The 15,049-nt window shown below is 41.3% G+C and overlaps 1 protein-coding gene across 10 annotated transcripts in view; it reads right to left on the bottom strand.

Moving 5' to 3' along the window:
• The window catches only part of MTMR3 (myotubularin related protein 3), a 163,704-nt gene that overhangs the window by 100,396 nt on the left and 48,259 nt on the right, over positions 1-15,049 (bottom strand). The gene's annotated exons all lie outside the window — the stretch shown is intronic.

The raw sequence follows: 15,049 nt of genomic DNA, 5'->3' as shown, positions 1-15,049 counted from the left end.
CCTCTATATTTTGATAAGCACTAATTGCACTGAGTCCTTATGCAGTTGGTCTTGAGCCAGACTTGGAGAGGAGCAGAGGGTATTCAAGCAGGGACTGTTTAGGACAGGATCTAAGGCCTTGCCCTTACACCTGAAGGCAAACCTCCTCCAGTTGAAAGAATAAAACCTCTTAGTGGAATCTTTACTGGAAGCCAGCAAGACCTGGGGGATGCCATCTGACAGACCGAGAAAAGCAAATTCTAGCTCTCAACATCCAGGCCGTGAGGACCAGAGATTGAAGGTTGGGATGTAGAAGAGATCCCGCATTCTGCATGACGAGGGTCCGAGAACACTCCAATTTCCACAGCTCTTCAGAGGATAACTCCAGAAGAGGGAACCATATCTGCTGCGGCCAGCATGGAGTGATCAGAATTATGGTTCCATGGTCTTGCTTGAGTTTCAACAAAGTCTTTCCCACTAGACGTATGGGAAGATACGCATACAGAAGACCTGCCCCCCCCCCCCAATTGAGGAGGAAGGCATCCGATGCTAGTCTGTTATGGCCCTAAAGCCTCGAATAAAACTGAGGGGCATTGTGGTTGAGCTGAGTGGCAAAAAGATCCACTGACTAAGGGTGTGCCCCAATCTCAGAAGATTTTGAGGGCTATGCCCACATTGAGAGACCACTCATGTGGTTGCACTATCCTGCTTAGTCTGTTGGCCAGGGTATTGTTTTTGCCCGCCAGATAAGTGGCCCGAAGGATCATGCCATGTTGGTGAGCCCAGCGCCACATCTGGACGGCCTCCTGACAAGACAGTGTGATCCAGTGTCCCTCTGCTTGTTGGTGTAAAATATTGCAACCTGGTTGAATGAGCACAATTTGACTGGATAGCCGATTTCTGAAAGCCTTTAGAGCATTCCATATCGCTCACAGTTCCAGAAGGTTGATTTGAAGACCCATTTCCTGGAGGGACCACATGCTCCCTGAGTGTGTAACCCATCTATATGAGCTCCCCAACCCAGTAGTGATGCAACCATCATCAGCACTTTTTGAGGCTGAGGAATTTGGAATGGAAGTCCCAGGGTCAAACTGGATTGAACAGTTCATCACAGCAGAGTGTGAACAAGGTCTGGAGACACTTGGATGACATCTTCCAGTTCTCTTGTAGCTTGGTACCACTGGGAGGCTAGGGTCCATTGAGCCGATCTCATGTGAAGGTGTGTCATGCCAAAAACTGCGGAAGTCCTGTGGCCTAACAACCTCAACATCTGACAAGCCGTGACCTGCTGAGAGGTTCAAATCGGAGAGGGCAGGGCGACTAGAGTGTCCACCCTTGGTCCTGGGAGGAAAGTTTGAACCTTCTGCATATCAAGTAGAGCTCCAATGAATTCCAATTGTTGTGCAGGGTGAAGATGGGACTTGGGCAGTTTATAATGAACCCTATGAGCTCTAGCACCCAAACTGTGCTTTTTAATAGCAATTTCTTATCATCCTACTATACAAATTATGTACCTTTACCAGTGGATGGAGACAGAGAACTTGAAAACTCTGACGATATCAGCTTAAGGAGAAGTGCAGCCAGGAACCTCCCATGATTTTCTCTGCCTCCAGTAGATGGTGCGGCTGGACTGGGGCAACAGAATCTTTTGTTTCTCTGGACTCCCCGGGCCTTGAGTTACAGCTCTCAGTTTGCTATCGCCATCCTGCCAGGGAGACTCCCTGCCAATGTCTGAGCCATGGCCAGGCTCCTGGTTAAGGTGGAGGAGATTTCCCCCCCCCCCCCCCTTGGAGAATCCAGAGCCTTTATCTATGAGCCCTTGTGCTTAGTCCTGAGCTACTTATAGGCCCATCCCCTCCTCCGCAAAAAGAAAAAAAAAAGTTGATGCAGGAAGTTTGTTTTAAATTTAAAAAAAAAAAAAAAAAAAGGGTAAAAAAAGTCTTGCTTCTTCAGGCAGAAGCAGCTTGTGGGGCTAGTTGATAAGGCCGAGGCATGGCAAGCCCACCCAACTATCCCTGCCCAGCAAGCCTCCTGGTGTACAGTTATACATATTGCTATACTGGGACAGGCCAAAGGTCCATCAAGCCCAGCATCCTATTTCCAACAGTGGCCAATCCATGCTACAAGTATCTGGCAAGATCCCAAAACAGTACAATACATTTTATGCTGCTTATCCTAGAAATAAGCAAGTTCATTTGTTGCATTTGTATCCCACATTTTCCCACCTATTTGCAGGCTCAATCTACAATGTTCCATCATGGCATTTGCCATTCCAGAGTAAAAAAGATACAATTGGTAAATGCTATTAGTAGTAGTAGTAGTATTACTTAAAGAACATGGATGACATCATAGAATTAAGCAATCAGGTATAGAGTGACAACATTCAGAATATCAGGTAAGTGGTGGTGTGTTACAGTTCCTATTATAGATCATTTTAATAATGGTTTGTTGACTTTTCTTTTAGGAAGCCATACAAATATTTTTTTAAACCCTGCTAAGTTAATTACTTTTACCACATTCTCTGGCAACAAATTCCAGAGTTTAATTACACGTTGAGTGAAGAAATATTATCTCAGATTAATTTTAAATTTACTACTTTGTAGCTTCATTGTGTGCCCCCTAGTCCTAGTATTTTTGGAAAGAGTACACAAGCGATTCACATCTACTCGTTCCACTTCACTCATTATTTATAAACCTCTATCACATCTCTCCCCCCCCCCCCCCCCCCCCCCCAGCAGTCTTGTCTCCAAGCTGAAAGCCCTGGCCGCTTTAGCCTTTCCTCATAGGGAAGTCATCCCATCCCCTTTATCATTTTCGTCGCCCTTCTCTGTACCTTTTCTAATTCCACTATATCTTGTTTTCAGATGTGGTGACCAGAATTGCACACAATATTTGAGGTGCAGTCACACCATGGAGTGATATAAAGGCATTATAATGTCCTCATTTTTGTTTTCCATTCCTTTCCTAATAATACCCAACATTCCATTTGCAGGTTTTTGAACGGCAAGCCTGCCCAGCTATACCTGGGTCGTTAGCAGGGCTGTTTTGCCCCAAGGTAGCTTTTCCTGCTTTTCTGAGGGTAGGGTACCTGTGACTGCAGCAGAAATAGAGCAATGCAGGCTCAGTGCTTCATTTTTGTCTGCTGTTTGCTGACTTGGAGATTGCAGAGCCCGCAGGAGTACCATAGTAAACCTCCTAGATGAATGGAAAGCACCGGACCTCATCCTCAAGGGGACCAAACTGATGAACAAGATACACCTACTCCCTAGGGATGATGTGGATAGGTTGTTCAAGATGTTTAAAGTGGATGCTCTAGTGATGGTGGTCACCAAGACATCCACTATTTTGGTAAAGGGCAACACAGCCCTCAAGGAGGCCCATGAATGCAAGATTGGGTTGCTACTGAAACAGCTCTTTTCTTCCTCAGTGCTAGGACTGCAGGAAGCCTCATACTTGCTAGCTTTTGTTGTAGTGGCTTACAGGTGGCTACAACACAGGTATTGGTTGGCAGATGCCCCAACTTTCAGGCTCACCACGTAGCTGTTCAAATTTATTTAATATACTGCAAAATTGTAACTGTGAAGTTTGAACTCACCTCAGTAAGCTCTTCTTTCAAAGTTCTCTCCTATTTGGGAGGACTCAGAAGGTTGTTAAAAGGACCTAGAGGTGCGGAGGGACAGCTTCAACTTCTGGAAGGTAGGAGCAGGGTATCAGCCAGCTTCTAGTCAGTTTTACTCTAGAGACTGGCTCCATCCTCGTTCCAGTAAGAGGTCTTCCCCTTTCGTGCCTAAGTAGGCCAACAGAAAAACCAGTCCCTTAGAAGGCTAGAAAACAAGGTTCAGGGTCCCTCTCTCTAAGCCTGAACCTCTGCTGGAGAGGTCAAAAGATCTCACGGATATTCAGCGGGCTCTCTCTCTCTCTCTGAAGTAGAGTCAGTCAGGGGCAGGTTCCAATTTTTTCACCAGGAATGGGTCTTCATTACCTTGAATCAGTGGGTTCTTTATGTGGTTTGCCTGGGCTATGCACTTGTTCAAACCAGTGGGCTCCCCAGCCTCCAAGACTCACATCTGTGGACACTGGAAACAAATCTGGCAAGCCCAAAGGAACCTCCCCTCAAGAGGTGGTGTGGGACTGACCACCACTAGCTGACTCCAGATCGATGCTGTCAGGGGAAATCAAACCTCAAACTTGTGAGACTGCAGGTACCATGGGGACAAAGCAAAGTATGCTGCAGAGGTCACATGAGGGCTTTTGCCCACAGAATAACTTCCAGGATTGCTGCAATGGAACTGAGCAACTGAAAGAAATTCCAAGCTCTTAGAGCTATAAGTGCACAAAAAGGTTTGGAGCTCACTTACTTCAACTTGTAGAATAAGACTGACCCAAAATGGTGATGAATCATATCACATAAGTACATAAGTATTGCCATATTGGGAAAGACCAAAGGTCCATCAAGCCCAGCATCCTGTTTCCAACAGTGGCCAATCCAGGTCACAAATACCTGGCAAGATCCCAAAAAAGTACTAAACATTTTATACTGCTTATCCCAAAAATAGTGGATTTTCCCCAAGTCCATTTAATAATGTCTATGGACTTTTCCTCTAGGAAGTCTTCCAAACCTTTTTTAAACTCCGCTAAGCTAACCGCCTTTACATTCTCTGGCAATGAATTCCAGAGTTTAATTACACTTTGAGTGAAGAAAATTTTCTCCGATCACAGATACTCAAGGACCTGAACTGATTCCAAGTGATTCTTGGAAAAGTTTACTACCCAGCTGAGGCTCTGCAAGAAGGAGCACACAAGTCATCACCCTCATGGTCTTCTTCTGAGTCAGCCTGTTGTCAAGGAGGAGGTGCACGACGATCACTTCTTAGTAAAGGAACACCATAGCCATGACCATAACCTTGATAAAGGTCCAAGGGGGTCAGGAGGCCTCTGAACTGAGTGCTCTCACCAAAATCTCACAAAGTGGTTGTGGATGTTCTGAATGGCAATGTGGAAGGAACGCTTGAAGAGAGGCCCAGAAACTCTGGAAGATTAAAAAAAAAAATGCAGGCCTTGTGGAAAACACATCTTTATTAGTCAATTAAAAGTTCCCAGAAGTTTTATCATAAAATGCCCAACATGGCCATGTTTCACCAGAATTACAGGCTGTGTCAGGAGAAGTAGTAACCAGCTGTAGTAAAACTTCAGAATCATCCTGGCTGGTACAGCCTATCTAAAAACACTGCTACAGCCTGTCATTCTGGCGAAACATGGAACATCGGGCATTTTATGTTGAAACTTCTGGGAAATTTTAATTGACTAATAAAGACAGTGTTTTCCACAAGATCTGCCTTTTGTTTTTATCTTTCATGTTGGATTTGGTGGACTGCCTGGCTTGTTTTCCCAACTCAAACTCTCTGGGACAAACTGCTGAGATCACTGATTGTGAAGTCTTCATCCAGAAATGCAGGATATTCAAGGAAGTGTTAATCCCCTTGAAATTCAGAATTAGCCTAAAAAAGTCTCCTCTCTCCATTTTTGGGAGCGACAAAATAAACTGAATAATGGTCCTATCCTGTGGCAGCACCTGCTCTAGAGCTCTCACAATGAGCAGGTAACAAAATCTTCCTTACCGTGTGTTAATTGGGCCCTTTCCTGCAGTGGGACACCAGAAAGGTGTTTGAAACGGGTTCTACAAGCAAACATATAGCCCAGCCAAATCACTTCCAGGATCAGCTGATGGAAATTAAAGTGTCCATTGCCAGTGACAAAAAGCAAAGCCTGCCTCCCACCAATTCCACCACAGAGGGGACTCACTGAATCTCATTAGAGGCCCTTGGTCCCCTGCTGCAGTGCTAACATAGGGAGGGAACCTGAAAGCACCCAGCTTTCTAGCCCACTTGGCCTTTCTGCAAACCTGACACAAAGGGAACTCTTCTTACTGGAATGGGGGCAGCCCCAGTATCTAGGCCAGATCCTTCTCAAAGACACCCTAGAAGGCCACACTGTCCTCCAGGAGTCACTAAGGCCTGGCTTCCCCAGGGTCCTCAATCTGCTCCAGATGCTCACCAAAAAGTAGAGTTTGCTACAGTACATATTAGAGCTGGTATCAGATAACCAATTTCCAAGTCACAGCCATCTATGAGCTACCAAACCCAAAGGACAGCGAGTGTGAACAGATGCAAATAAGGTAATGCAATGTGTCACAAAGGGGCAACAGTAGAAACTGCAGGAACAAACACAGAAACACCCTAGCCATGTAACCAACACAGATTCCTGTCTGTATCTCCTAGGAGGTGAAGAGTTGATTAAGCAGCAACTTTATCTTATGATCATGGGATTATTTAAGGATTGTATCACCTTTCACCAGAATGGTGGTGGTCTTTTGTGACTGTGTCACCAGAGCATCAACCTATGAGACCTTGAACAATCTTTCCAGGTATCCCAAGGAAAGGTATAAAGCTTCAATCTTGTCCTCTTAAGAAATCAAGTCAGGGGCCTACCACTCTGCCAGCACCAACCTCGATAAAGCCCTTCTGCCCCTTCACGCTCTCCGAAATAGGGTCTCCAAGGCAGACCATCACTGCCAAGGACTGCTAACACCTGGTCTATGAAGGGAGACAACTCCTCTTGACAAAAACCAAGACCACTAAAGGACACACAGAACAGCTAGATTGAAGGTAAGATCTTTGGTTCTTCCTGTTCCATGCTAGTCATTAGTAGCTTCCTTGAGGTGCTTGTGCTCTCCTTCCTCTCTTTGGTTTATAGGCCTCTTGAATATCCCATTCCTCACATTGCAAATCCCACCTTACCAAGTCTCATCCTAAACTACAATCTGTCCTTTGTCTCACCGAGACCTTGTTATCTAATTTAGATCTTGCTCAACTCCACCAAGCATGCCTCTCAAGCTACCACTTCATCTATTTAACTTGTGTGACTAGATTGTTAGGGGGGGGGGGGGGTGTAGTACAGCAGTTGCCTTCTCCACTGCTCCTACTGTGTCTTCTAAACCTCTTCTTTCTCCATTAATAGAAGAGCCTTTCTTTTAGCCTTGCAACACCCCCCTCCAATACACACACACAAAGATTTGTTACTTGTTATCCCTTTGACATTTTCAGAATTTAAAATATCTAGTCACCTATGAGATGATTTTATCTATGTTTGAGGGAGCAACCAATCGGAGCCCTGGCAGGACTGAGAAAAAGTAGGATGAAGACAGAGGGCTGGGATTGGAAAGAGAAGAAAGTTGATGGGGGGGGGGGGGGGGCAGGGTGACACTGAATCACTCAAGGAAGTTGAAGAAAACAGGAGACTGGGTGATCCTATCTACTTCATTATACGAGCTGAAGCCAGTAGGTGGAGCTTGTGGCCATTTTAAGTACACCCAAAACAATAGCAAACTATTAGAAATAAGCTGCCTATGCCTGGTCCATCTGTAAAAAGTCTAAAGCTGTTCCAGTTGGATAAGCAGTGCCTTAAAAAGTGGAGGACAAAAGTTTTTTTTTTTTTTTTTTTTTTTTAATTTGACAGCTTTTTATTTTACTTGAAAGCTTCCCATATCTAGATATATCATGAAATAAAAATTGAATATCACTAAAACAGCTTTAAACATTATTGTAGCTGGTAACAAAAGCAATTATAAACTTTATATTTTGTGCTATTCTACACTGTTCTATACAATACAGATAGGATATCCTCATTGAAATTTGGCTATTTCCTGATGGGTTCTAATCTGCCTTGGGAAGCCAGGAGTAATAAAGATGGAATATATTGAAATTAAATGGAAGTAAAATTAAACTCTCCTTTCATTGCGGCACATGGAATCACATCTTCATCTGTTTTGTAGAAGTTTACATTTTAGATACACAAACGGATTATTCTGTTTTGAACATGTTTCAGGGGCAAGTGGTTTTATAAGTCAAAATAGAAATACATATTTTGTTTCATGCAGATCTCTTTTAAGCATAACTAAATGGGCTATAAAGCCCCTAATGTAGTCAATTGGGTTTTTTATATTTTGTTCTTGAGATGACTTTTACTGTGCCAAAACTGAAAACTATCTGGTCGATAATAAAAGGAGCTCATTGGGAACACAATCCACCCTAAAAGGTTGTTTTCTCGCTGTACAAGAGGAATTGTGATATTGAATAAATAAGTGTACATTTGTGACCCTAGTCATGCATCCAAAGTTTATATAATCCTTTCAAGGAAGTCAGAGGCATGGTATGGTTGCATTTTTAATATGGTAATACTAGGGCTCAGCTAAGGAACAGGTTACTTTGAGTTAGTCTTCACTAGACCAAACTTGCTTTCCATGTGCCATCACTATCCAGCTGGGTAGGCATTGTCTTAAAAGGTAGAGGAGATAGATAAGATATAGATATATCAAAACACATTATCCCAAGCAAAGTTGGGTTCAATGTGGTTTACCATTTGAAAATACAGTGAGACAGAATGAATTCTGTTATATCATGGGAGCAAATCGATATTTCTGAAACATTTAACTGGGCATTTAAAAGTTCATCCTTTAATGATGCTGCATGTTCAGAAATCATAGCCATAAAGTATAGACCGTTATTCAAATATCACACACACACACCAGAACAGGCATTCATCATACACACACTGCAAAAGTAAACAACAACTTTCTACAGAGTACATCTAAAACTTATTTCCATCTTCCAAAATTCCATTCAGCAGATGTACAGATCAGCAGGACCCAAAGCAGTACAGAACAAGTAAAGTCAGAAACAACACAGTTTATACCTAACTGTTCAATCACATTAAACACATTAAAACAAAGTTTAAAGCAAATGCCCTTAATATGTAATACTTGGTAGCAATAATAAAACAGTCATGGAATATTCACATAGCAAGCAGCCTGAGCCAGTAGTTTTCCACTGAACATAATTAAGGGCCCTGTTTACAAATATGTCCTTTTAGTGCATGCTAACAGTGGTCCTAACTTTGTATGAACTTGGCAGCTAATAGTGTGCTGAAGTGGATAATGTTGGCACATTTAGACTGACTCTGGACTTCTGCATGAAGGTAACTCTGCCCTCAATATTCAATATCTGTCTTTTAAATAGTAGTAATAAAAAAATATTGTGTCTTTTTATAACATACCATGCAATCCACAAAACAAAATGAGCCAATTCCCACATCTTTCTTCTGATCTAGGCACAGAAAAAAAAAAATAGATGATTTTAAGTGCTCCCATGTTTCAACCTAATTCATATTTGATGTGGGATATGACAAACAAGTAAATAAATAAATAGAAACTCTGAATGTTGAGCACCTGATTCTCATAACACAGTATCTGTTTTTGTGGCCCTTTAACAGAAGAAATAAAATCTCTGCACGAACACATGCTAGGGTGTCCCTATAACCAGGCTCTCCAAATAACACACTGATTACGATCTATAACAAATTACTACTCTACCTATGAAAAGTTATTCCGTTATTATATTTCCTCTGTGTACATCCATATGCTGCACAAGCTGGCATGTTTGAAAATATACATGGAATCAAATAAAAATAAAGAATGACAACATGCCTGCAGGAGCTCATACTTTTATTTGCTTTGTTTTGAGTGTATTGAATGACAACTGCGCCGGAGAGGGAGAAACATATCAACCTAAGGGCCCTATTTACTAAGCTGTGCTGTAGGCATGCTAACACTAGATACGCCCATAGGAATATATAGGTGTCTCTAGCATTAATGTGTGCTAATTTTTAGCATGTACTAAAAACACTAGAACACCTTAGTAAGTAAACAGGGCCCTAAGTGGCTTCAACTTTGACATCATCCCGTTTCCCTGTTTTTGTCAACCTCCTTGGAATCACTATACAAATCTCCCCTTTCTGCACCTCAAAAATCCCCTTCAATTTATTTCATGGAGTGGGGAATGGCACTGCTTAGCGTATATTCCTGGTACTTAATTCCTAGAAAAGTTTTTCAAAATTCTGTATTTTATTACAACCTATCATAATGCTCCAGTGGAAGGGGTGTAAAATGTAACAAAAATAAGAACATTGCATCACACACTGTCACGAACACCATCATTTCTACCAGTCAGGTCTAAAAATCAAACTTAGTTTTCCCAAATAGAAGAGTAACCATTGCTGCTAGCTCAGACTAGCCTCAGAAGTTTGGGAAGGGGATAGACAAACAGACCTCCTGTGAATCAACTGATGGATCTTTCCTAGTTTCTCTTCCATAATTAACCTTTATTTCTGTGCATTCATGTGAACTAGCACAGCAACTACACTACCTTTTCCACAGTAAATAGTTATGTTCTCAGCAAAAATAAATAAGTGAATGAGAAAAATAAACAGCCAGCTTCTGTCACTGGAGAAATCTGCTCTATGATTGAACTAGTTACTTCTGTGTCTCACTTATGAAATTAATGGTCTGGTCAAAAAGCATACAAAGGCAGCTCTTTTTTCCCCACAAATTTGCTGGCCAGTTAGAAGTCAATTCCTGGACTAATCATTCTTACCTTTAATCTTCACAACACTGACTTCAAACCATCACATTGGTCAAATTTGCTTGCTCACTTATCTACGTATCTATATATATAAAACTCACCCTCAATGTTCTGAAGACAGTGACGTCAGTGAAGCCAAGCCCTGACTTCCTTCAAAAAGGTTTGAAGGTTCGTGGTGGTGAAGCCACCAAAATCGCTCTGGGCCCCGCCCTTAAGGGCGGAGCTAGGCACAACAACGAAGGGGTTGGCAGGGAGGGAGGCGGGAGGGGGTGGGAAATCGCTACGGGCCCCGCCCTCGAGGGCGGAGCAATGGCAGAACAACCAAGGGGTTGGCAGGCAGGGAGGGAGGAAGGTGGAAGGGAAATCGCTACGGGCCTCACCCTCGCGTCAAACGTCATGACATTGAGGGCAGAGCAATGCCACAACAACAAACCGGTTGGGGGGGGGGGGGGGTTGCCGACGATAACCTTGCTAGTGCCCGTTTCATTTGCTCAGAAACGGGCCTCTTTTACTAGTGTATACATATAACAAAAATAGGGTGACAGCACGATATACTTAGGCAGGTACATCTCTACATTTTTAATGTTATCAAAAATAAAACACAGGTGACAGTTTATCTCAATAATGGGGAAAGATATTTAATGAAGGGGATAACGAAGAATTGATATTGTTACAAAAAGAAGGAAAACTGGATAGAACATAAAAGTTAATTACCTGTCTTCATATTCTATGAAAGCCAAGGAAAAGTATCTAAGCTTGAAAAGAGGCAAATCAAGAAAAAAAAAAAAAAAAAAAAAAAAGAGTTTCAAAATAAAGGATAAAAAATAAAAACCGTCAACTCATCAACCCTTAAATGTTTCATAAAGGATTATTGAGGGAAACATCAACCACCATCAAGTCAGAAGACAATGTTCTATAGCTGGTATTCATGGCATCATCATAGGCAACCATTATGACATAATACTCTGTACTTAGTAAACAGACAGAAGACACCTCTTTGCATAATTATAAAATGCATTAGATTTTGTTCTTAATTCTGTTCTACATTTTAAAAATACAAAATTCAGTTCTTGTCGGATATAATATTCATTAGTGTGCATTTAGTTCCTCAGCACACCTTAAAATTAACGCTTAATACATTTATTTATAGCATTTATATCCCACAATATTCCCACCCATGGGCAGGCTCAATGTGGCGTCCATCAGTCTATAAAAACATACAACAATTCAGCAAACAATCAATGTCGTAAGAGAGAAAGGGAAATAGCTAAGGAGGGGAAAAGGGAAAGAGTAGTGGTGAACAATATATCGCTACGGCAGTTGGAATTCAGAAGGAAGAGATGCCAGGCGGGTTTGAAGCATATGCTCTACCAAAAAGGAAGGTCTTGAGGTGCTTCTTGAAGGTCGGATGATCAGGAGTAAGTTTGACCAATTGAGGCAGCCCATTCCACAATTGAGTGCTGAGATAGGAGAAGGAGGATGCATAGGTGGTCTTATACTTGAGGCCACAAAAAACTGGGTAATGGAGATTTAGGTACAAACAAGCTGATTTGTGAGAGTTCCTAGGTTAATTAGGGTGTCCATATAAGCAGCGGCTTCACTGTAGATGATTTTGTGCACCAGAGTGCAAATTTTAAAAGTGATTCGGTCCTTCACAGGAAGCCAGTGCAGCTTCTCATGCAGTGGCCTTGAACTATCAAATCTCGTTTTAAAATTGATTTAGGGTGCACTAATCTATAAATTAACATATGCTAAATCAATTAACATTAATAAAGTTCTAATGTACATTTAAAAATGTAACATGAACGTGTGAAACTAAGAAAAAAATGCCCAAAAATCATGGCCTAAAAACAAACCAAAAATCTTGTGTAAAGCCTTCATTTGTCATTTGAATCTCACAACAATTAATATTCGCCTAAAACTCAAGTCTAATCATGCATCTGTAATAGCTAGCACTAGGTTTTAAATTTCATTATTTCAGTTTTGAGTGGTACCCAATCAAAACTTGAAAAAAACATATACTTTTAGCATATTCAATAGCAAAATAAAACAAGCAATTAAACTCCACACTCAAAGCAAAAAAAAACAAACAAAAAAAAACCAAACCATACTGAAAACTCTACGACCAACTCCGTCATTAATTCACATGAACTGTACATCATGCTCAGGTGGAGTATTTTGAACACTTAATCAAACACTCATCACACAGGAAGAAGCTTAGAGGCCACAATCAACTTCAGAAATTTAAAATATAAGCTGTGGAAATTATCCTTGTCTATATGTAGCGATTTCACAAGTCCAGAAAACATAATTACAGCTTAGCAAGATGCTAAACAAGGCAGACCACAAACATACTGTTATCAGTGAGAAACACAAGTCTGACTAACCCCACCTTCTTTTTGAGCAGCTCATGCACATATAGTCTGCAGCTCTTGGGCTTTCACGTGAAAAAGAGCAGTTATGCAGGATGCCATTCAATAGCCACAATGTCTAGTATCAGCAAAGCTGATCTTCTAGTTTTCAAATATCTTCATTCATTAAGTAGGGCTTCTAGTTTTATGTATTTTATTTTCCATCTAATTAGGAAAAGAAGGTACAAAACTTTATAGGTATTTTTGTTGTGGTTACTATTGTTGGGTATCATCTCCTGCTGAACCAAATATGTACATTTTGATAACAAAAAAAAGTACTGTCAATCTGAAAATACTCAATTCCCTCAGTTCCACTCACCAGTACATGACCTCTTCCTCCACCACATCAAGCTGTCCTCTCCCCAACTTTATCAAAACACAAGAAAACCTCTTTACATTGTGTCAAAGAACAGAGAGCACATGCTTCCAAGTCATGCCCACAAGATTTGTTATACATGCAGGTTATGCAAAAAGAATTTTTCAAACTATTCCGATGCTCAGCACACTGCTATGGTATTCAGAATTACTGACCAAGTAGCTACTGGTTGTGTAATCAGTGAATTATCCAGGAATTTATCCAGAATGTATGGAATGATATGGGAATGAGACACTCTATGATGCTGCAGTTTCACTGATGAATACCAATGACATTACTAAAATAGAGTGAAACTGAAGTTACATATTTTCGTTTGACAAGGATCTAACATGATCCTACAACATTTGTTTAGTATTTATTTTAATGTATACAGAAAAAAATGACTGTTCAAAATGGGTAAAAATGTTTTTTAAGCAAAGTCATTTAGAAGTGATGTCCTTCCTGCGCCCATACGCCATGCGCCCTCCCTGCCCATTTTCAAGTCCTTACTCAAGGCCCATCTCTTCTCCCTTGCTTTTGGTGCCTAACCACCTTCCCATTCCTGATACCTACACTGACTACATAGTTTTAACCTTTAGATTGTAAGCTCTCTTGAGCAGGGACTGTCCTTCCCCATGTTTAAACTTGTACAGCGCTGCGTAACCCTGGCAGCGCTATAGAAATGCTAAGTAGTAGTAGTAGTAAACAGATAAGGCTCAACATTGAAATTACTTATGATCCCAAATTTGGGGCATGTTTACTAAGGTGCAGCAAACACTGGTTTTAGCACATGCTAGAGAAGACCAAAAAGTGGGAGAAGGAAGCAGGCAGAAGAGAGCCATCATACACAGCACTTGACACGCTCACTCGGTATTTTCTAACCCAGAATGTCTATCCTTTTTGAGGAGTGCACCTTTTATTAAAACACGGTCTTTTTAAAGACCACTTTATATTTGTCTGCTCAACTTCAAAGGTCATTGGTTCCACCAGGAACTCTAGACTCCTGAGGAGACACCACTGGCCCAGTGGACTCAACTGCAAAACCACAGGTTGAAGAGTTTGAGGCTCGGGGAGTTGGGCCTACTTCTCAAATAATGCTGTACCAGTACAACCTGCTGGAGGTACAGAAATAGAGGCAAGCTCCAGTGCTGTACTATGTACAATGAATATGCATGAAAGATTTGCACATAATGGAGGAAGTGTATGCAAATCAAGTAAATGCATATTTATTGTGGATATTCTGAAAACCTGCCTTGCAAGGTGTACTCCAGGACCAGACTTGGGAAACGCTGTCCTACATTATTTCAAACAAATACACATCCTTACCAAGGATGCAACTAAAGTGTCAGAAGTTGAGGACAACTGATATGCAGGAGAGGACTCTCAGCCATATAAACAGGGTTCTTTTTTTTAAGTTACTTGTTTCCCCAGGAATTTCAGTTGTAACAATAACAAGAATGAGGAAAAAAAAAAAAAAGATAGTAAGCAAGACTCCTTTTTCCAATAATAAAAGAGAAGTATATTATTACAGGCAGACAAGATCATCAGGGTACCTAAAGCAGGATTATCCACACTTTTTATAAAGGGCCATGTAATATAAGGATTGAAGAATATGAGTAGCCCAGAACAGTGTAACAGGGAAATCAGAGATCAAATCCTAGTGATGCTCCCTGTGACTCCAAATAAAGTTAATGCACCATTGCCTCGGGTACAAAATTATTTTCCTGTCCCCAGAAGTGCTTATGTTATATACTCTGAATGCAATTCAGCTCAAGTTAATATTGAAAAAGGAATGAGCTAAAAGAAAGAAAAGAAAGTCAGACATGCTT

The sequence above is a fragment of the Microcaecilia unicolor genome, chromosome 11 (genome assembly GCF_901765095.1).
Source record: "Microcaecilia unicolor chromosome 11, aMicUni1.1, whole genome shotgun sequence".
Lineage (NCBI taxonomy): Eukaryota > Metazoa > Chordata > Amphibia > Gymnophiona > Siphonopidae > Microcaecilia > Microcaecilia unicolor.
Note: the sequence above shows the minus strand (reverse complement) of the source record. Positions and strands in the feature narration are given on the sequence as shown.